This window comes from Tupaia chinensis, unplaced genomic scaffold, assembly GCF_000334495.1.
Source record: "Tupaia chinensis unplaced genomic scaffold, TupChi_1.0 Scaffold000448_1, whole genome shotgun sequence".
In the NCBI taxonomy this organism is placed as follows: domain Eukaryota; kingdom Metazoa; phylum Chordata; class Mammalia; order Scandentia; family Tupaiidae; genus Tupaia; species Tupaia belangeri.
Window position 1 is genome coordinate 207,684 of NW_006159953.1, and position 23,648 is coordinate 231,331.

Here is a 23,648-nt window from a genome sequence, read left to right on the forward strand (position 1 = left end):
TTAAAACAGTAAAACTTGGGACGAGCTTGCTAACTGCTTAAAAGCCTCACAAATGAACACCTCGACTCCCACTAAAGCAAAAATATCATCAATGTCATCGGTCTCCCTGCTGGCTCCTGGTGTACTGCGTTTGTTTACTGGAATTGATGTCCATCAAGTAGTTTTATTTTCATTGCTTCCTGTAAGATTTTCCTGAATCTGTTTCTCCTTTGTTTGTATGACAGGATTTGAAACTCTGCGTACTATTGGGGTAGAGGTCAGTTCTGTTAATGGCAGAACTATGCTCCACTCAGCGCTGCTATCTGTAGTATTCTCCTGAGTCCCTTGAGTAAAATGCTGAATTTCCTTTAAAAGTGTTGACTGCAACTTTCTCTGTGGTTTCCTTTGTCTCAGTAAAAATTTATTTTATGATCTTCTTTGTCTCCAAAGGTCCTTTGAGGTTTTAATACTTGAGCCACGAAGAAGGCAGTTGCAAATAAATGTTTTCATGCACTCTGGTTTTTTTGGCAAACTGTAACCTTGAGCTTCCACATATTTAAGCTGGTTATTTCTAAGAAGTTTGCTACCCAAAAGGTATCCTGGACCTTGAGATTTTTGTTCCTGTATCAGAATTGTCATTTGGATTTCTTCAGAATGTTCTATGAAAGTTTCAGCCCCTTGGAATCTTAGCACAAAATTTTTGACACAAGGAGTTCCTATCACTTTCTTTAAAGAATGTTTTGTTGTCTTTGGTTTGGATTAAGAATATATAAACTCGGGAACCAGCAGCTAGCGTAATGGCTACGTCGCTGGACTCCAACATAGTCGACCGCGGTTCGCGTCCCAGACCCGGTTGGCTTAAAACTCACGCCAGGTGCGTGTGCAAACAATGGCTCAAATAAAGAAATCAACCTTTTAAAAACATCTTCATAGAAAACCCATAATCTGTTCACCAGGCCTACCGTCACAAGGTTGAATATAATGAGCTCTTAAAACCTAGCTGTTTCACAGTCAAGAGGCATCCCTTGCAGCAGCAGTTCAAGAAGAGGATCGACAAGTTGCAGGCTCCCAAGACTTTCCTCAGCATCGACTCCACCGCTGGCCAGCTGGAGAGAGCACATGCCTCATAGTTACAGGCTGGTTTTCATTGGAAAAAAATAACTTGGACAGCTCTTGAACTGAAACCCCCAAAATCATATTTTTCACATGTTTTAAACATAGTTCAACCTGTTTAAGAGTCAAATGGGGCCTGCGGTGGCCTATTCTATTGTAGTAGCTGTAAATGACTGCACGTAACACACCTGCTTCTGCATCTAAGGTTTGGCTCTTCAGCGACAGTATGACAAGATGGCGTTCTTACAGGCGCAATACAAAGGTCTTGTGTGTAGGCTGCCTCTTCTGGAAACTTCTGTCCTCCTAATCTGGCACCTCATTCGCCCAGTGCGGGGCTAAGGTCCTGTACTGTCAGTGCGTTGCGACTCCTGGCTGGTTCCAGGACTCCCCGCCATCTTGCGAGGAGGGGGAGGGCCCAGGACCAAACAAGCGAACTCATTGAGTACTTTAGTTTCTGTCAAATGATTTCCTAGTACTTAATCTGTATTGTCTTATTTGAAGCCTGAAGACAGGAGATAAATGAAGGAAATAAGTTCATAGCCAGTGAATATGTAAGCATGTAATGTGTTGGGAAAAGCAGATTGGCAGGAACTTGAATGTTTTCAATGATCATAGACTGTTTGCTCTTTGAATAGAAGATGGTATAATCTATTGCGAGGGAAGAAGCAGGGATCATGAAATATGGACATATGGTGCAGTTGCTATAGGCAAGGATGTAACCAAAAACAGATAAAAGAATTCTGTACATTGTTTACAGCTGTATAGCATAAATCTATGGGGCCATGCAATTTTTCTTTGAAAATACTCAGTTGCTGTGCTATTAGAGTAGAAAAGGAACATTGCCAGATCATGTATCTTACTGTGGGAGAAGTACCAGGTAGCCAGGGAATTGAGGCTCTTAGGAGAAAAGTAGTTAAAGTCGTATGGTACATAAAGACACCAACTGGGAAATAAGCCTGGATTACGAGGGAAGAGAAGGCAATGTCTTGAAAGGAGTGAATTTGATTAGTGCAAAGAAAGTGAGAATTTCAAAGCTCAGTTCTTTTTCTTTTTCTTTTTTTGGAGAGGTTTTTGCTATAGAGTGCGTGTGCTTGCCAGAAAGACCGAGAAAGACAGAGAGACAGAAAGTGAGAAATCACCCCCCAAGGGGTGATTCCATGCTGGAATCCCTTCTCCCCCATTCTCCTCTTGGGATCTTGGGCACGCACGCACATGTACCTGGTGTGAGTTTAAGTCACCGGGTCCAGGACTTGAACTGTGGTCAACTACATGCAAGTCCAGCAATATAGCTATTACACCATCTGCTGGTCCCGAAAGCACAGTTCTTATCTCCAGTCAATCACTTAATTCTCCTGAATCCATGATTTTCTGTTGCTCAGCCCACAGCCTAAGTATACCTCTTAAATGAAATTCTTTCTGCATGGCCCTAGTTAATGTTTCCTTGAGTGACCCTTGCTCAGAAACACACATAAATACATCTAGCACATTCCCACTTCAGGGTTTTCCTCTGATTCAGTGACCCTCAAAGTGCAGCTCCTGGACCAGCAGCCGTATCTGGGGACTTAGAAATGCAAATTTTTGTCCCTACTTCTGACACTGTATCAGAAAGTTCCTAGCAGAGCCCACCAAACCAATGAGGTTCTGATGCATGCTTAGGCAGACCATCGCTCTGACTGGTTTCTGACACCTTACCTGGGAGAGCTGCTTGTTCACTAACTCCGTTACCTTCTTTAGATCTTTGCTTTAATTCCCAAGGCTTTCTAATATGGCTTCAAATTTTCTTTTTTCCTTAGCCAATGTAACTTTGTGTACCGTATACTTATTTATTATGAATGCTTCTGTATCAGCCCACTAGGATGTAACTGACTTGAGTGCAGGGATCTTTGTTTCATTCACTCATCTATTACATTTTGAATTTCCAGAAAAGTTCCTGATAAGAACACAATAACTATTTGTCAGATGAATATTTTTCTGCTGCCTAGACAAAGAGCCATTTCCAAAGCGACCATCTTTCCTGGGTTTTGGCAAAGTGGCTAGACAGTAATAGCCTCTCCACCTTAGATTTTGCCAGGTGTGTGTCCCCCAGCACTCTAGTATATTCTATTGCTAATAGCCGAAAATAATGAAAACTTGGGTGGTTTATGAAAGTAGAGGTTTACTCAGTTCATGGTTTGGAGGTCTGTGGTTCAGGGGACACATCTAGTGAGGGTTTTCTGGTTACATTACAAAATGGTGGCAGGCGGACGCACATGAGTCTGTGTCCATGTGTCTCTGTCTTGTTTCTGCTCTTTATAAACCTAACAGGAGTCACAGGGGCCCTGTCCTGATGATCTTAGCGCTAACAGCTCCTAAAGATTACATTTTTCAACACCATAGTCACATTAAGTTTTCTCCTTCTTAATTCCATTACAACCAGGGCTTGCCCCATAGCCTAGTGGTTAAGGGAGTCAGATTCCATATAGGGCCTGAAAAATATGCTCATCATGTGTGTGGCATGTCATATCAAATGCAGACAGACTGAAAACACAGAGGAGGAGGGGTCGCAGCATGACCGTGTCTCATTGTGGTATATTTTCCCTCCTCTCTTTTTCTCTGGAAAGTGCATACACCCTCTGGCAAATATCCTCCCTTCCAAATTCTATCACAACCAAACTTTGACATAGGAATGTTTGGGTACATTCAAGCCATAGCAACTGCTGACCTCTGGTATTTAGCCTCCAGGAGTAATAAGTTATGCTTTGGAGCACTCTCCTTGACATTCCTCGCTCTGAGCGTGGAGCCAAATTCCAATGTGGTATGCTAAGTGTTAAATGAGTGCAAGTGTAAGGTAGGTTCTGTATATGGCAACAGGGAACTAATTCAGTGTGACAGTGAGGGTTCAGGATTTCAGAAGGAAGGCGGAGACTGCTTCTTGACTTCTGTGTGTGTGTGTATTATTATTTTTTTTAGAGAGATTTTTGGTATAGGATGTGTGTGCTCACTGGAGAGACAGAGAGATAGAGAGTAGAAATCACCCCCCAGGGAGGATGGCCATGCCCAATCCCTTCTCCTCCATTCTCCTCCCAGGATTTTGGGCATGTATGCACATGCACCTGGCTCGAGTTTTAAGCCACTGAGTCCGGGACTCAAACCATAGTTGACTAAGTGAGAGTCCAGCAACATAACCATTACTCCATCCGCTGGTCCCTGCTTCCTGACTTCTAACAGAGCTGGAAGAAGGATGAAAAGAGGAAGGAGCAGACAGATGAAGGTGGCTGGGTAACCTTTTTTCTCATTTTTGGTGTCCTTTTACTACCTGAAAGGATAGGTTAGACATGGGAGTCTACTTGGATTTGTCATTCAGATCTGTCTGCTAAGCCACTGCTTATTTTGTGTATACCCATATTTCTACATATTTTAAGTACGATAGCTACTTATTTATTTATTTTAGAGAGGCTTTTTGCTATAGGCACATGCACTCACCAGAGAGACAGAAAGCGAGAAATCACCCCCCAGGGGGGATGTCATGCCGCAATCCCTTCTCCTCCATTCTCCTCTTGGGATCCTGGGCACGCACGCACACGCGCCCGGCGTGAGTTTTAAGCCACCGGGTCCAGGACACGAACCGCGGTCAACTACGTGGGAGTCCAGCAACATAACCATTACGCCATTTGCTGGTCTCAATAATAGCCTTTCTAAGGGAACCAGCAGTTAGCGTAATGGCTATGTCGCTGGACTCCCACGTAGTTGACCGCGGTTCGTGTCCTGGACCCGGTGGCTTAAAACTCACGCCGGGCGCGTGTGCGTGCGTGCCCAGGATCCCAAGAGGAGAATGGAGGAGAAGGGATTGTGGCGTGACCATCCCCCCTGGGGGGTGATTTCTCGCTTTCTGTCTCTATGTCTCTCTCTGTCTGTCTGGCGAGTGCACGCGCCCTACAGTGAAAATCTCTTAAAAAAAAAAAAAAGAAAAAAAAAATAGCCTTTCTAAGATAAAACCTGATTGTATTATGTGATTGTAGTCTACTGTGGTAGAATGTCTGTAATAATTCAGGAAGCTAAGTGCTAATTTATTTCTTAGATGTTTGTTCCCAGCACACTTAATTATTGAAATATTGATGTTTTTGCTCAAAAAGAGTTTAAAAATCATAAACATGTGTATTATAAGCAAAAATGTTAAATAGATGTAATTTAACACACTTCTACTTGAATTTTATTTATTCCTAAGAGATTTAGGTTAACATTTTCATTTTATTATATTAGAAGTTTTCAAAGTTAATGAATCATGTAAATAATTCTGAGGCAAACCCCATTTGTAGGTTCAGTGAGCAGAATAATTAATAAAGAATACATGAATTAAGGTACTTGAGAACTTTTCTAAGCCTTGTCAAAGCAGAATGACATTTTATATTGTGAGTTTTTAATGTGTGTGAAATAATTTAATTAATCAACTTTATTTTAATTCTTAGATCACAAAATTGTTTTTTATCATTGGGTTGTCATCTCCTTAAAATGTACTCATTTACTACTTTCTGTCAGATGTCAATTGCCACAAATCAATGAAAAGAAATGACAATGAAAATGGTGTCCATGTGACAGACCATTATTTTTCTTATCAGAGATGATATTTAACATGCAGTAGAAAATAAAAGCACAATATGTAGCAGTCAATTTTCTCCTTTGGATGGAAAAAGCTCAGAAAAGTAGGAGAATAATCGATTAATTGATTCAGAAGTTAATTATGTAATAGTTCTGATATCACACTGCTATAGTCTGAATGTTTATGTTCCTTCAAAATTCATATGTTGAAATTCAGGGGATGGTATTAGGAGACAGGGACTTCGGAGAAGGTATATTAGGAGGTGGTTAGGTCATGTGATAGAGCCCTCATGAACAGGATCTATGACCTTACTTTCTTTCCAGATCCCAGTGGTCTGTCTTACCCACGTTTTTCTTTGCTCTTTTCTCCCTATAGAACTCTATGTTGACAAATTTGATGTTCTATGATAATTTTTAATGGTATGTGGTGGACAGCAGAACACCTGGAGTGATTTTTGGTTTAATATATACAAAGTTAAAGATGTGAAGCAAGCCAGCTTGAGGTTTAGATGGACTGCAGCCATTTTGAAATTAAGAAAGGTCTCTGATGAGAACAGTCTAACCAAGTGAATGGTCAAATGAAAAACCAGGAATAAGTATTTAAAGAAAAACAGAAATCAGGATAATTGCTCAAAGGAAAGCAATTGAGTTTGATTGATTGTAGTGAGGAATGATTTGCAGGTGCTTGCATCCTGTATCTATAAATGCTGACTTTAATTTTTTTTTTAATTTTAAGATATTATTTGATGATTATTTTATGTAATAGTATGCTGAAGTTTTTGAGGTGGTTTCATGGTGCTCATTTCACTGATTAGGAGTAGAAGCAGTGGACATAGTTTGCCAGATACAAAACGATTCACACTAAGAATAAGAACTATTTTACATTTTTGCACACTAACATTTATGAACAATTTTAGAGCCTTTTAATGCATGTTTCTCAGTAAGAATATCCCTGACTTTGAATAGCTTAATATTCTTCAAATCAGGGTTGTAATGGGACTAAATGAGTACCCGAGGGCCATGATATTTTGGGAAATTGGTATGACTATTGTCCCAATCTCTTTGAAATGTGATTAATTTATATCCAAGGTCACTTTATATTTGTAGGACTATTCTAAGGCAGTCCCAGAGGAAATTAGTCTAAGCTGCTTTGTATAGAGCTAGTCTTTTTGGCTACCTTCTTACCTTTCATCTTGCCTCTTGGAAAAGAGTTAATGTAAACCTTTAAGTAGAAGTAAGATAGTAGAGAACTGTGATAATTGTGGCACATTTGCGACCAATTTCAGGGGAAAATAACCTCAAGAGGGTTTTGTAAGTATTGGGGGATGGATATTTGGTTTGGGTTTCTGGGTCTTGTTACAAGAATGAACAAATAAAAAGAAAAGAAAAGAAAAGAAAGCATAGAACATTGGCCTGGACTGGAGAAAGTTTCTGGTGCTAAACAAAAGAAAGATGTATTTCCTTCCTTAGTATTTCTGTCTTTTTCTCTCTTTCTTTCCTTCCTTCCTTCCTTCCTTTCTTCCTTCCTTCCTTCCTTCCTTCCTTGCTTCCTCCCTCCCTTCCTTCCTTCCTTCCTTCCTTCCTTCCTTCCTTCCTTCCTTCTTTCTTTCTTTTCTTTCTTTCTTTCTTTTTTTTTTTTGTTTTAATTGCCAGAGGGTATGTGTAACCACCAGAGAGTGACAGACAAAGCACCCCTGAGTGGGACCTGTCATGCAGCATGCCCTCTTCTCCATTTCTCTGTCATGGAGGAATTTGTGGCATGTGATATTTGATCTACATGGTCAGCCATGTGGGATCTGACTCTCTAAATTACTAAGGCACTGGGCTGTCCCAGGTCTTTAGTACTAATCTGAATATTTAATGAGCAACTCTGAAGCATTGAGGTGTAGCACTCAGGGGCTATGAAAACTAAGAATGAAGTATAGAGCAAGTTTTCAGAACTTAATTCAGTGGGAGGGAGGAAGCACACGTATTTGTAGACAGATTCGGATAAACTATGTCATAGATTTAGAGAAAGATAAGATCTCTGACTTGGGATCAGCAGATGACTGGTAATGGTTATGTAGCTGGACTCCCACATGGACGACCATGGTTCTAGTCCTGGACCTGAAACGCATATCAGGTGTGTGCGTGTGTGCCCTAAGTCCCAAGAGGAGAATGGAGGAGAAAGGATTGTGGCTTGGCTAACCCCCACAGGGAGTGATTTCTTTTTGTCTCTCTGGTGAGCTCACATGCCGTATAACAAAAATCTCTATAACAACAAAAAAAAGATCTCTGAGTCTGGAGTGCAGGTATAGATGCTTTCTCTTGAATCTTTTCAACTCCATCGAGGTTGAGGAGTTGAAAATCCACAATTTCTAGGTTCTGAGCTACAAAATCTTGAACTTTCTATACAGGTCTCCAAATTATAGGGAACCCTTGAAGGGTGACAGAAATGTCAAAAGGCACAGAATCTGGAGGTTACAGCCTTGCATGAGAGTGGATAGTTAGGGTCCCCTTGGAGTATAATACAAATTAAACAGCTCTTAAATTATCTTTATGCTCTACTTTAGGGAAAAGTAAGAAGGTATCTCTTGGTTTCTTAAATTCTTCATGTACAATTAGGAACATCAGGATGACTCAGCATCTGTTCCTGCCTAATATTGTACAATAAAATGCTAGAAGAAGCTGTTTTAGCTCTAGCAGGAACTGTTTTTCCCATAATGCAATACTTTCTCAGAAATAGAATAACTTTCAGGTTATTGTCCAAATGCAACTTTTACTGAGTAACCATTCTGTTAGCTCTATACATGTGCCAAATGTTTAAAGGAAATAACATTCTTACGATAAATTTAGCTTATTTGTTATAATCAACTACAAAAACAAATCAGGAAAATAAGGATGTTTAAATGAATGAGAAGACAAATAATTCACAACTGGTTGATTTATTCGATTAGAAAGGTTGAATGTGTCACTAACGCTTGCTTAAGACTACTAATTTTCTACTTATTGAAAAAATTAGAGAAATATTATCAGAATATAAAATTAGTATTTTAACCTGGAGAAAATTATTAAAGAGAATTAAATTGTGCATTATTACCTAATCTAGTAGGCATTTATAAAGGTGAAAAATAAAACAGAAGTTTTGGTGGTGGTGTTAAAGTGATCCTATACATTATGTTAAATCGTAGAAGCAAAGAGAATATTTACAGGAAGAGGACTTGTCTGAACTTACAAAAGACTTGTTTGGAAACAATTTAAACTTGGCTATTTTTAAATAATGATTTTTAAATCAAGGACAAAGAAAATTGTTAGTTTTGTTTTGTCTTTCAGTTTTCTCCCCCATTAGTTAGATGCTTTAGAAATTCTGTTGGTATAAATCTCAGTAGAAAAAAATATTTAAATCAAAAATCAATCTGGGGGACCAGCAGTTGGCGTAGTGATTATGTGACTGGACTCCCATGTAGTTGACTATGGTTTGAGTCCCGGATCTGGTGGATTAAATTCATAATAGGTGCATGTGTGTGTGTTTCCAAAATCTCAAGAGGAGAACGAAGGAGAGGGATTGCAGTATGCCCATCCCACCTGTGGGGTGATTTCTCGCTTTGTGTCTCTCTGTGTCTCTGTCTCTCTGGTGAGCACATTTGTCCTATAGCAAAAATCTCTCTCTCTCAAAAAAATAAAAAATCAGTATGACTGAGACCAGCAGATGGTATAATGGATATGTCACTGGATTCCTATATCGTCAAACCTGGTTTGAGTTCCGGACTGGGCAATGTGAAACTCATGCTGGGTTTGTGTGCATGCCCGCATGCCCAGAATCCCAAGAGGAGAATGGAAAAGGGACTGTGGCATGGCCATCCCTCTGGGGGGTAATTTCTTGCTATCTGTCTCTTTTTGTCTCTCTGGAGACCGCATGCTCCAAATAGCAAAAGTTTCTCTCTCTCAAAAAAATAAAATCAATATGATTGAAATAACTGAGTTTTCAAAAGGATTTTATAGATTACTCCATATCCTGCTAATTTAAATATGGAAGGAAAGTTTTATTATGTTTATAACAATGACTTTTTAAAAATAATTATTTTATTTAACTTTATTTAATATTTTATTTTTTTAAATTTTATTTTGATCAGAGAGGGACAGGACGAGAGAGAGAGGGAAAGTGAGAAAGCAAGCCTCCAGGTCTGGGCCTTGAACCACGGTCATTCATGTGGGAGTGCAGCACCCTTAACCATCACCCCACCTGCCGGACCCTAGTGATGACTTCATAACTCAGATATATTGGGTTGTCAGAAAAGTCATGATATATTTTTTTCTATGCAAAAATTGCATCATGACCTTCCCAACAACCCAACATATTTAGCTTCATTTTTCACCTTTAGAAAGGTTCTCTGACGGTATATTTCTCATGTACTAACTTCCATATAGTGAAGTTCATCTTTTCTCTTTGCATATGAATCTCTCTCTTGGCTTATTTTTAGTTCTATGCCACAGGGATTTTACATTTATTCAAATAAAGGCTATTTGTGAATTTATGATTTAAAAATAAATTGTGGTTTAAATAGCTTTTGTAGCTATTTTTACACAGTCAATTTGTATTTCCCAAAGCAGTTTATTCGAAATTTAATTAAGATTTGCTTATTAGTTTTACTTTTTTTCCCTCATGAATACTGCTTCTCTAAGTAATTGCTAAATAGCTCTTCTGAATTCCTAGAGAGGCCCAAATTTTTATTTGCTTGCAAAAAGTTGAAGTTGCTTTCTTGTTTTCCTTTTTGTGGTAAGGCTTAAAAAAAAAAGCTATTTTCATTGCGTGCATTTAATATATGTCATTTTTGATGCAATTTAAATATTTTCCACATTTTGTTTGCTAGATTTAGCAAATAAAAAACAGAATGCCCAGGTAAACTTGAATCTCAGATAAAAAAGAAATATTTTAATACGTCTAGATTATTACATGGAATATACTTACACTGAAGATGTTTATCTTAATTTCTATGTGCTTAACTTAATATTCTTTTTTTGGGGGTAGAGGTTTTGCTATAGGGTGCATGCACTCGCCAGACAGACAGAGACAGAGAGACAGAAAGCGAGATATCACCCCCTAGGGGGTATGTCCACGTTGCAATCCCTTCTCCTCCATTCTCCTGTTGGGATCTTGGGCACGCACACACACCCACCTGGTGTGAGTGTAAGTCACCTGGTCCGGGACATGAACCGCTGTCAACTACGTGGGAGTCCAGTGACATAGCCATTACACTAACAGCTGTTCCCTTAATACTCTATCTGGTAACTCTAACAGTTACTGTGCTTGGTAGAACATGTGTAAACCTCCCATTTCTTTTTAGAGCCTTTCTCCTCTTATACTATCTCCTCTACTCCCCATTTATCAGATTACAAAACTGGAAAACAAATTCAGTTGTGAAATTTTTGTCACACAGAGAAGTTGTTGTGCTAGGTAATATACTAGATATCCTGGTTACACATAATACATGTAAAATGTGTGTGTGTATATATATATATATATATATATATATTCAAAATACAAGTAGAAAATAATATTTTCGACTTTGAATTTCTATAATGTTTATTTCACCTCAGAATTTACTTAAATATCTCTCCAACAGCTTTCAGGCTTCTTCCTCGATCAGAATTGACTGAAGATGGGGATCTTCTCCAATGACAAGGAAGAACAAAGTAGTTAGTTTTCACGATTTTGACTAGTCATCCAGAATATCATTCAGCAGTAGGTATTTCTCAAGCTATGTACTCTGGCTTGGAACACTAAAATTTACTGAGTGCCTGTGGGCAGGGAAAGGTGGAATGGCAGAATGAACAAATACAACTGGGACGATCTGTGTTAAAGTGGTACTGTAATCGTGGAAGCCAGGAGTTTCATTCATGAGCACTTTGAATAGGGGACCACAGTATACTTTTCCTTAGTTTATTTGATCACAGAATTTTGGGTGTGTTTTAACAAGTATATTTTGTGAAACATTTGAGTTTCTTTTTTTTTTTTTTTTTTTGGAGATGCTATAGGGCACGTGCACTCGCCAGACAGAGACATACAGACAGAAAGCGAGAAATCACCCCCCAGGGGGGATGGTCACGCCCCAATCCCTTATCCTCCATTCTCCTCTCAGGATCTTGGGCACATACGCACACGTGCCCGGCATGAGTTTTAAGCCACTGGGTCCGGGACTCGAACCGTGGTCGACTATGTGGGAGTCCAGCGACATAGCCATTACGCTAACTGCTGGTTCCCGAAACATTAGAGTTTTTTAAAAACACAGTTTGGGAATTCTAGAGATTTCAACTACTTTTTATCTGACTTCCAGGCCACAGGGGCCTAGAGTAGTATGGTTATTGTTAGAAACCAGTCTTCAACAATTAGGCTGCAGGACAGATTGCAAATGGCCCACTATGATCACTGGTGAGTGAGTTAGTTTAACTGGGGCCAGCAGGTGGCATAGTGGTTACATTGCTAGACTCCCATATGGCCAACTGCAGTTGGAATCCCAGACCGAGTGTCTTGAAACTCACACCAGCTAGGTGGGTGTGTGCCCAAAATCCCAGGAGGAGAGGGGATTGTGGGGTGGCCATCCCACCTGGTGGGTAATTTCTTACTTTCTCTCTCACTGTCTGTCTCTCTCTCTCTCTCTCTGGCGAGTAGAGAGCCCTATGGCAAAAACTCTTAAAAATAATAAACTCTTAAAAATAATAAAAATCAATAAACCTAGATTCAAGAAACAGAATAGATAAAGCTTAAAATTGAGAGAAGGGAAAAATTGGAATTAGCATTGTTCAGCATCGACCATAATACTTCAAACCATGCAAGATGCTTTATATAACTTGTTTATATGATTTTCATGATATTTTCACAACAGAAATATTGTATCTTTTATAGATGATGATACTGAGGCTCAGATCAGTCTCACAATTTATTGTCACATATCCTCTTGAACTGGTATAATTGGGATTCAATGCAGTTCTGTAGGCTTTACACCCATATTCCTTTCTAATTCACAAGAATTCACATAAAGTCAACTTCCTTTGGCTTCTGCTATTCCTGCAAGGACCTAGACTATTCCTTTAATTTTGAAAATTAACTAATGCAGAGATGACCCTTTTTTTTTTTTTTTTTAATTAAGCATCTGAACAGCTACTATTTTTCTTTTGAGAGGTTTTTTTTTTTTTTTTTTCTATAGGGTGTGTGCACTTGCCAGAAAGATAGAGACAGAGAGTGAGAAATCACCTCCCAAGGGAGATGGTCATGCCACAGTCACTTCTCCTCCATTCTCCTCTTGGAATCTTGGGCACACAGGCACATGCACCTGGCGTGAGTTTAAGCCACCGGGTCTGGGACTAGAAACATGGTCAACTACATGGGAGTCCAGTGACATAGCCATTACGCCATCTGCTGCTCCCAACAGCTACTAATTTTAATATTTACTTTCAGTGATCACTTCTTTTTGTGAATTCTCTAGGACGTTACACAACTTGTGGATCAGTAACCACCTGCAGTGGTAAATGAAGTCAGCAAGTAGTGAAAAACAGCTGTTCTTAATTTGCTGCCTGCCACCAGGATCATCTAGTGACCTTTAAAATCTTGATGACTGCTTCTCAGGCCAAGAGATTCTGATTTAATTGATTTGAGGTGTGCCATTGGGATTTTAAAATACTACTTAGGAGGTTTTGCGGCTACACCCATCTTAGTAGCCATTGTTTCTAGGGGTGAAGCAGAGCACATAAGACTTTTCATAGAGAAGTACAGGAAATATATTAATGGTATTTTTTAACAAACTCAATGAGAAAAAATAGCTTCTGAGTCAAAGAATTTTTCCAGATGGTGCAGTTGCTCTTTGTTCAATTTAAATAATATTTATATTCATTTGGGGTACTGAGGTATAAAACATATACTTATTTTATTAGTTATGCTACTGGTCATTCTTATTTCATCTGTAAAATTCATAACCCTAAAAACAAAAAGACAAAAACCAAAACCCATTGTGGTCTCACATCACATCCAGTATAGATTTAATTATTGCACTAAGAAAATCACATTATAAAACCAGCATGAAATATCCCAAATCAATGTCTTAAATCATTTTATCATTGTAATTTTTCTATCTCATATTTGTCTCTCTCGTACAAACATCGCTGGAAAGCTTATAAAATGAACTTGAGCAAACTACCACTTTCTTGATGTAACAATAGTATTTGTAAAACTATTCTTTAATTTTGGATGCTACTTTTTTATAATTTATAAAATTAAAGAAAAAAGGTTGATTAGATTTTTTCTAGAAACAATATAGTATAATATTTATTTTAGAAACACTAAAGTCAGTAAAGTAACAGCACTCGGCCAGCCTGGTAGTACAGAGGTTAAATTCTGCACATTTAGAGCCAGATTTCACATGACCAACTGCAGTTCAAATCCCAGCCCCAGCAGCTTGAAAATCATGCTGGGTGCATGGTGCCTACACATCTAAAATTCTGCCAGGAGAGATAAATGAAGGAGAAAAAGGATTGTGGCATGACCAACACCAACATGCTATCTCTCTGATAAACACACACATCCTCTAGGAAATAATAATAATGATAATAAAGTGATAGTGACAATAACAATGGATGGAAAACAGCTCAAATTTCCAGGCTATGGCATTGAATGGGTATAGGAAGCAAGAAAGAATTTAGATATAATTAGGCTGGTAGAAGTTTATGTTGTACCAATTGTTTCATAGTCCATCTCATTAACCTTCCTGACAATACTAGAATTGAGGGACCATTATATCCTAACCATACACATGGGGAAACTGAGTCTCAGAGAGCAGAATTTAAGCTCAAGTGTCTAGCTTTAGAGCCTGTAGTGCTAACCATTGCATATTATTGCATTTCTCAAAATGTTGATGTTCTCAGCTTGAGTTACTCAGAGATTAGTTATGTCAAACAACATAAAACTGAAATCACTTCACAGTTTTAGGGTGTGATGTCTAGGTAATGAGTTTGTTCTGAGATATTTTTAATTTGAAGTTCCAAAATTTTACCTTGAAAAGGTAATATTTGACCATACTTAATTCAAATTCAGTGATGGAGAATACATGAGTACCAAACAGATTAAGGTGGAGGTGGAGAAAGTGCTAGATAAGATAACCAAGGCAGAAAGTATAAAGTGAGGAGAGTTTTAATATTAGATCCTGGAAAAACACCTCTAATTTTGAAGCAGATAGGGCATAAGTTAATTGGGGGAGAGATGGCAAAATAACAAAGAATACATCACAGAAACTGAGGAAAGATACCTTTTAAAGAAAGGGATGGGGATTAGCAATTTCAAATGCAGCAGGAGTGCACTAGAATAAGGTGTGGGTAAAAAATAAAATTTCTAAATTTGCAGTTAAAAGATCATTTGCAGTCTTCCAAGGAATGCTTTTAATAACTTCAAGACTTCAGTAGAGACTGCAATACCTTATTGAGTAAATGAATGGTGTTTGCTCAGAAGTAACTAACGTTTGGGGAGTGCTTTGTATGGGCCATGCATTGTTCAAAGGTTTTTCAAATGTGTTAATAATTCTGCTGTCTACAGACAAGTTATCAAACATAATAGAAGTTTAAAATAACTTTCTCAGCAAGCGATAAAACAATTAGTCCTCTACCCCCTACTTTGTCAAAATAAGGATGTAGAGGATCTAAATAATACAATTTTATTTGTAAATGTAGAACATGTAATAACTACAGAATACACATAAGATATGCAGTAAAGTTCTAAATATTTGGAGTTCTAAATATTTGAATAATATACTTCTAAATAATCCATAAATCAAATAAGAAATTACAAAAGAGATTAAAAGTACTTTGAACTGAATGGTAATAAAAATACTGTGCATCAAAATTTCTGGAAACAAACAGCTCTTTAAGGAAAATTTACAAGGTTCTATATTACTGAAATGTGGGAGACTATTGATAAATCCAAGTAAGTAGACAGAAGAAGATAATAAGGATAAGAGTAGACATCAGTGACAAAAACAGACAAAAGTAAAGAAAATTAACAAAACTTGGGTACCAGCTCGTGGTATGGTGGTTGAGGTGCTAGACTCTCACATGGCCAACTGCAGTTTGAGTCCTGGACCTGGTGGTTTGCTTTCTCACCTTCTCTCTCTCTCTCTCCAATCTGATTAAAATAATAATAATGAATAAAATAAAATAATTATTAAAAAAAGAAAATTAACAAAACCAAAAGATCGCTTTTAGGAAAGATCAACGAAATGATGACATTCTGGTTAGATTGACCAAGAAAAAGAAAAGATAAAAGTCAAATTAAAAAAACAATGAAATGTAGATTTTCTGAACCAGTCATGCAGATATCAAAAGCATAATAGAATATTAGGAACAATAATGTTAACAAATTAGACACCTTAGGTAAAATGAAGAAATCCTTGAAAAGACAGAAATCACCAAAATTCACTTAAAAATTAGATAATCTTAAAAGCTTTATAACAATGAAAGAACTTAAATTAGTCATTAAACACCTTCCCACAAGGAAAATGCTAATTCCATATAGTCCCTCTGGTAAATTCCACCAAATATGTAAAATAATAATAAAAATAACAATAATAATATAAATGTAATAAAATGTTTTGAGAAAAGCATTTTCCGAGCATTTCCAACTAATTTCATGAAGTAAATATTACTCTGATACCAAAAACAAAGAATAAAATATACAAACATAAAAACCCAAGATCCCCCTCAACATAGCTATGAAAAGTTTTACCAAGCTTTTAGCAACTGAATGTTGTGATATTTAATAAGGGTAATAGGTCATGGCCAAAGGAGATTTATCTTAGAAATGCAAAGCTGTATTAACAAAAAAGTCAATTAATGTAATTTCTTTTTCTTTTATTTTTTTTGGAGAAGTTTTTGCTATAGGGCGCGTGCGCTCGCCAGGCAGACAGAGACATAGAGACAGAAAGCGAGAAATCACCCCCCCCCAGGGGGGGATGGTCACGCCGCAATCCCTTCTCCTCCATTCTCCTCTTGGGATCTTGGGCACGCACACACATGCGCCCGGCGTGTTATAAGCCACCGGGTCCAGGACACGAATTGCGGTCGACTCCAAGGGAGTCCAGCAACATAGCCATTACGCTAACTGCTGGTTCCCCAATTAATGTAATTTAACAAAGTGAGAAAAAACATTTCATTTCATTAGAATAAAAAAAACCACACTTGACAGGATTCAACATCCATTCATAATAAAAATGATCAGAAAATTAGAAGGCAACTTCCCTCATCTGATAAAAGGCATCTATAAGAAATCTACACCAAATATCATACCTTTTTTTTGTGAAAATCTCAATGTTGTTCTCCTAAGCCTGCTTGTATTCACCAATTCTGTTCAACATTGTACATTATAGACCCAGCCAAAAAGGCAAGAAAAGAAAAATTTATAAGGATTGGAAAGAAAGAGGTAAAGCTGCCTCTATTTGCAGATAACATTTCTGTTACTTAGGAAATCTATAGGAGTCTAGAAATCATCTATTAGAATAAGTGAAATTTGCCATGCTGCAGGATGCAAGGTTAATAAAAATCAATTGTAGTTTTAAGTGCTAGCTGCAAACAATTGGTAAATAAATACTTTAAAAGTTATATCCAACAACACTAAAAACAAAGTACTTCAAATTTAATTTTATGAAAGATATGCAAACCCTGAGGCTTTAAAAAAATGATAGAAGATGGTTCAGAGAAACTTGAAGACCGAAATAGGTAGAGAGATATATTTGAAGATTCAGTGTAATAAAGATGTCAGTTATGCCAAAATTTTTCTATAGATTCAACACAGTTACAGCCAAAATTCAAGTGGGATTCTTTGTAGAAACTGGTAAGATTGTTCTAAAATGTATAGGAAAGGTAAATCTATTTTTAAGAACATAGTTTAAGGATGTACAAATCTTGATGACTAGACTTACCCTATAATTTTTGTTTAAAAAAATGTGGTTATGTGTCCAGCAGGTGGTGTGGTGGTTAAGATGCTGGACTCACACATGGCCAACCATGGTTCAAGTCCCAGATCTGGTGGCTTGCTTTCTCACTTTTCCTCTCTTTCTGTCTCTCTCTCTCTCTGGTCAAATTAAAGAATAATGATAATAAAAATAAATACACAAAATAAATAATTATTTTAAAAAGAAAGGTAATGTGGTTATTGGTGAAAGAAAGAACTAGAAATCATAGGAAAATTATTAAGAGTCCAGAAAGAGACTCATGCTTATATGATCAGTTGATTTTTGCAGAAAGAACCAGATAACCCATTTGGGGAAAGAAAAGGTTTTTAAATACCTAGTTATCCATATGAAAAATAACGATTATCAGCCTGTCACAGATATATAAAAATTAATGTTAACTTTCATGTTAGAGTCAAAAGTATGAAACAGTTTACATAAAATATAGACAATCTTATGCACTTTAAATTAAATAAAGTTTTCCTAAATGTTAAAAAGTACAAATCACAGTGGAAGAAAATTATTAGATTAGACTTTATCAAAACTTAAAACTTTTGATTTCTGAAAGTTTTTCAGTGTTTGATGATGAACTACGAGTGCATATTCATTAGAATGGCTATTACTAAAAAAAGATGGGTGATACCAGCCATTCATGAGAATATAGAGTAAATGGAATTCTCGTGTTTATGGGAGTATAAAATGGTACAATATTTTTGAAAACTATTAAGCTGTTTTGGAAAAAATGTTAAATATATACATGCCATATGACTCAGTCATTCCATTGCTAGGTCCCTACCCATCAAAAATGGACACATGTCCACAGAAAGCCTTCTACAAGAATATTCAGTCCACTTTATTCATAATAACCTCATCCTAGGAAAAACCGAACTGTCCTTTATTGATGAATAGAAAAATAAGATATTGTTTAATGCTACTCATTAGTATAAAGCAACAAGCCACTGATACATACAATATAGATAGATGAATTGCAAAATAATTATGCTGAGTTAAAGCAGCCAGACATAAAATGAGAGGTTTGCCTATATAATGGTGATTTATATAGGCAAATAACAATTATATAGCAAACATATCATTATATGTATGCCTAAATCTGTAGAATGCCCAACTCTGAGTGAATACTAATGTAAACTGTGGACTCTGGGTGATAATGCGTGTCAACTGTGACAACTATACCACCTTAGTGTGGAATGTTGATAGTGAGGGTGGTCATACATAATCCGTCTCTGCATTACACTCAGTTGGGATGGGAATCTAAAACTGCTTTTAAAATAAGGTCTATTTTTTTTTTTTTAATTCTGAGGCAACTCATTGCTTTAGCAAGTAATTACTGATTGGTATCAACTCCAATATCACCATGCCTATTTGCTAATTTTTACCATAAGGACAGTAATAACATTTGCCTCACAGAGTTGTGAAGACGATTAACCAAAATGATACATTGAAACTATACAATGCTTACCACATAGTAAACTCTAACCTGTTGTTATGACAGTTGCCTGGTACCCCTGGTTTTGCTTCCTGCAATTTCAGTTACCCACAGACAACGGGTGGTCTAAAAATGTGTAATTATTCTATGCTATGGTAAAATACTTTGAGATAAAGGGATTATATTCCTGTAGCTTTTATTATTGTATATTGATATAATTATTCTATATTATTTTATTAGTTACTGTTTTTAATCTCATGCCTGATTTGGAAAATAAACAGTATTATAGTTATATGTAACTGGAAAAAAATACATATGTAGGGTTGGTACTATCTAGTTTCAGGCATCCCCTAGGGGGTCTTGGAACATAACTCCTACTGATAAGGAGGACCTACTATCGTTGCTGCTGATGTTACGTAATATGGCCTAGACACTATGTTGGATGTCTCTGATCAAATGGTATGCAAAAGCCTTTACTCTGAAATCACACATATGAATGTATAAACAGACTTCACTTGCACTTAGCAGTTTAGGATACAAGTAAAAACTATTGGTAGGGTTTTCCAAGGTTTGGAGGCTGAACGGGGTCAGGGGAGTTTGGGACAGTAGAGTCTAGTAATAACCAATGTTATTAATTCTGACATCCGAGGTAAATCTAGAAGAAAGCAAAATCAGGAACATCCTCACAAACTGAATGACCAGGAGAGGCCTAGGGTTGCTTATGTATGAGTGAAGGGTTAAAACAAGGAAAAGAAAGAAGATTAATTTAGAGTGCCAGATCTTGAATGAGAAGGTTTCACAATGGACTATAATATATTGGAGTAGTACGAGAAATATAGGGGGCAGATGGTAGCACAGTGGTAATGCAACTAGACCAACATGGGAAGGTCCCAAATACATTTCTGTCCCAGGAGCTCCTAAATGTGTAAGATGTGTGTGCACATGCCTGTGATCTGGCTCATGGTAGAAGCGAGGATGAATTAAATACAGCTAAACTGTAAGAACTGTACAATGTGGAGCACAGAGCAAGCTAATATATAATCATATAGAAGGTTCCTTTTCCATGGCTTGCTTTCTGTAGTTTCAGTTATTCACACTTAATCGTGACAGCATGGAAACTCTGTTGGTGGTGACTCTCTCTCTGTAGCTATTAGTCCTGAAAGAGAGACTTAATAAAAAGAGATAGGAAGGGACCAGCGGTTAGCATAATGGCTATGTCGCTGGACTCCCATGTAGTCGACCACGGTTCGCGTCCTGGACCCGGTGGCTTAAAACTCATGCCGGGCACATGTGTGTGTGTGCCCAAGATCCCGAGAGGAGAACGGGTGATTTCTCGCTTTCTGTCTGTCTCTCTCTGTCTGTCTGGAGAGCGCACGCACCCTATCGCAAAAACCTCTCAAAAAAAAAAAAAAAAAAGACATAAGAAGTCCAAGCTGTGAGAGAATTTGTGAGAGTATGAAATAGAATCTACATAAAAATTGTTCAACCTGGGAACTGTCAGGTTACAGTCATATTTCAAATTTGCAAGGGCTTTGACAGGGAACAGAAGAAAAATAAGACTTACCTAAAACTTACGGCCTCTGATCTATGTCAGAAGATGGTAATAATGTGGTGACAGGAAGGGTGATATAAAGGATGATGTGGATTTCATTTGAACTTTATAACCTGCCATTAAACTGTTTAGTTTTCCTGCTTTCACTTCCTTCCCTTAAGGAAGCAATTTGGCAGTTCTTAATGGGAAAGTGTATTTATGAACATGTTGTCCTCCCATAAGGACTGGACAGAAGGGCATGGATTTATATCCTAAAAGGACCGTTTCTTCTTGAGATGTAGAGTCAAACTGTCAAGCTTTGCTATTTACTAATCTAGCTGTTGGAGATGGAGGCACTTCAGTAATTAATACTTTTCAAAGTAATCAGAATGGAATTATTTTCAGGACTGTGTTAGAGGTAATCCTATAAATAATCTTTGGTCTACTTGGCAATCTAATTAACTTCTATTGTTGGGCATGTATGATAGTGTTCGTGTATATGGAAACTCTTCTGGCTCTGAAGAACGAATTTACATATATATTTTATCAAGTTGGCAGTCTGATTTGAAAGTAAGTTTTTAAAACTTTCATTTATAAAACCTATGTTGCACTAAGGTAAACCCTGATGGAATTAAAGAGATACACAAACTTGTTTAAAACAAAGTAGTTCATGTAACTAATCTAAAAATATATTTCTCCTTTATGGTTCTTGGTAAATATGCTGAGAGTAAGGTAAAGCATTTAGCAGCATTGAGAGTAGTTACTGTGATTTATTAAGTACTTCTAAAGCAAGGATCTATAAAGTAGCAATGATACTGTTATGGAACACCACACCAATATTAAAAACTGAAGCCTTCATAGGATAGTCCTTAAATAGTAATATTTAAAAAGCAGTATATAGGGCCAGCTCCATGGTCTAGTGGTAAAAATAAGCCTGATCCCACATGACCAACTACTGTTCAGGTCTCTGCCTCATGGCTTGAAAAGACACACCGGGCACACATGTCAGCATGCCCCAAATCCAAAAGGGTGGGGAACAGGAGAAGGGGATTACAGCGTGTCCATATCCCATGGCAGGTGCTTTCTCTCCTGCTCCCTCTGACAAGCACACACACCCTCTGGCCATTAAAAAACAACAACGAAACAATATGTACCAAAGGACACTGCAGTAGGTGCCAAGGGAACTGAAATAGGATTTTCCTCAAATCCTCATTTAACTTGGGACTCGAATTTATATACAAATGGTTGTAATGAAGATGTAATTTAACAGGCAAAGAAGATCATTTTAAACACAGTACAATGTTGTGAAGCCTCTTTATCCTAGTGACCATTTCCTTTCTAAGTAAGGGTATCTGCCTTTTGGTCTTTCAAATTCATTTAGTTTACAGAAAGTGTTATAATGAACTGAGATGCTCTTAAAATTGGGGGCAGGCTAAGCAAAATGAATAAAGCAGTGAATATAGTCAACCTAAAATTCAGCCTTAAAATTCTGAACCTTTAAAATTGAAGGTCAACTACATTACTATGACTTATTCTCCCAGGAGGTTAGGGTAGGCCATAATGTTCTATGATTTTTTTGTGAATGTATTATTTTTCAGTAAAGATATAAAAGAATAAGATTGTTTTATCTCATTTTTTTTTTACATAAGCATACATATGAGTGGTTTAATAAAACTTTAAGAATAGCAGAAGGTTTGAGCTTGACAGTCTTAAACTTTGATTTTTGTACTGTTAAGCCAGATTTAAAGTCACATCAGTATTATTCTATATATTCTATTTGGGTAAATATTAGCATTTTGTTAATCAAGATCAAAGATAACTATGCTTTTCAATAAACAAAATAATTATTATATAGGTTGATTATCCCTTTTCTGAAATGTTTGGTGCAAGAATTGTTTTCAATTTGGTGAGATCTGTTGGGATTGGGACTTGAGTCCAAACAGAAAATTCATTTATGCCTTATATGTATAATCTGACTATTTTATATAATAACTTTATATTACACATTTTGATTGCAACACATAATATGACATCAAGCGTGGGAATTTTTCACTGGTGGCCTCATGTTGGTGCTCAAAATGTTTTAGATTTTGGGAAATTTTGGATTTTGGTTTTCAAATTAGGTATATGCAACTCATTGGTGGTCGGGAAAGTCATGATGTATATTTTTCCATTTTTCTATGTAAAAATGCATCATGACTTACCTGATAACCCAATGTAATAAGCCTGAAGATGGCGAATACTTTTTGGCACTTATTTTGTATCAAGCATTTTAATTTTCACACATATTATCTCAACTAATCTTCATCAAGATCCTGGTTGGTAGGTGTCATTATTATTTCATTTTACCTACAAGCTTGGAACTAGGATATTGTTGGCCTTTTGGACAAAACTCAGCCTTTCCTATATCATACTATAGGATCTATCATTTTTCTATACCATTTATGTGTGTGGTTATAGACAACACAAATATTTCTGTTTTTCTAATGTGATTTTATGTAAAATATAATTTTATCTGAAAATAGTTCTCAAATTTATTGAACAAAAAGAAATATTGATTATTTCTTCTTAGATTTACAGTTGTAAATATAAAGGTGAGGGTGAATTTTCTTTTTGTTAATTAAAAGACAGAATTATTCTAGCAATTTAGGGTAATCATTTTATCTTCTTTTTTCTTTTTTTCTTTTTCTCGGAGAGAATTTTGCTATAGGGCACATGCACTCACCAGACAGAGAGAGACAGAGAGACAGAAAGTGAGAAATCACCCCCCAGGGGGGATGGCAACGCTGCAATCCCTTCTCCTCCATTCTCTTCTTGGGATCTTGGACATGCACGCACACGCACCTGGCGCGAGCTTAAGCCACCAGATCCGGGACTCGAACCACAGTTGACTATGTGGGAGTCCAGCAACATAGCCATTACACTAACTGCTAGTCCCAGGATAATCATTTTATCTTAAGTTACCTACCCAAACATTTTTCCCCCTGTATTTTAACCACCAACTTAAAAACAAGTTGAAAGCAAAAGATTTTCACTT

The 23,648-nt window shown here is 37.1% G+C and overlaps 1 pseudogene; it reads right to left on the bottom strand.

Moving 5' to 3' along the window:
• Positions 1-23,648, bottom strand: part of LOC102479198 (nucleolus and neural progenitor protein-like) — a 55,931-nt pseudogene continuing 32,283 nt past the window's right edge.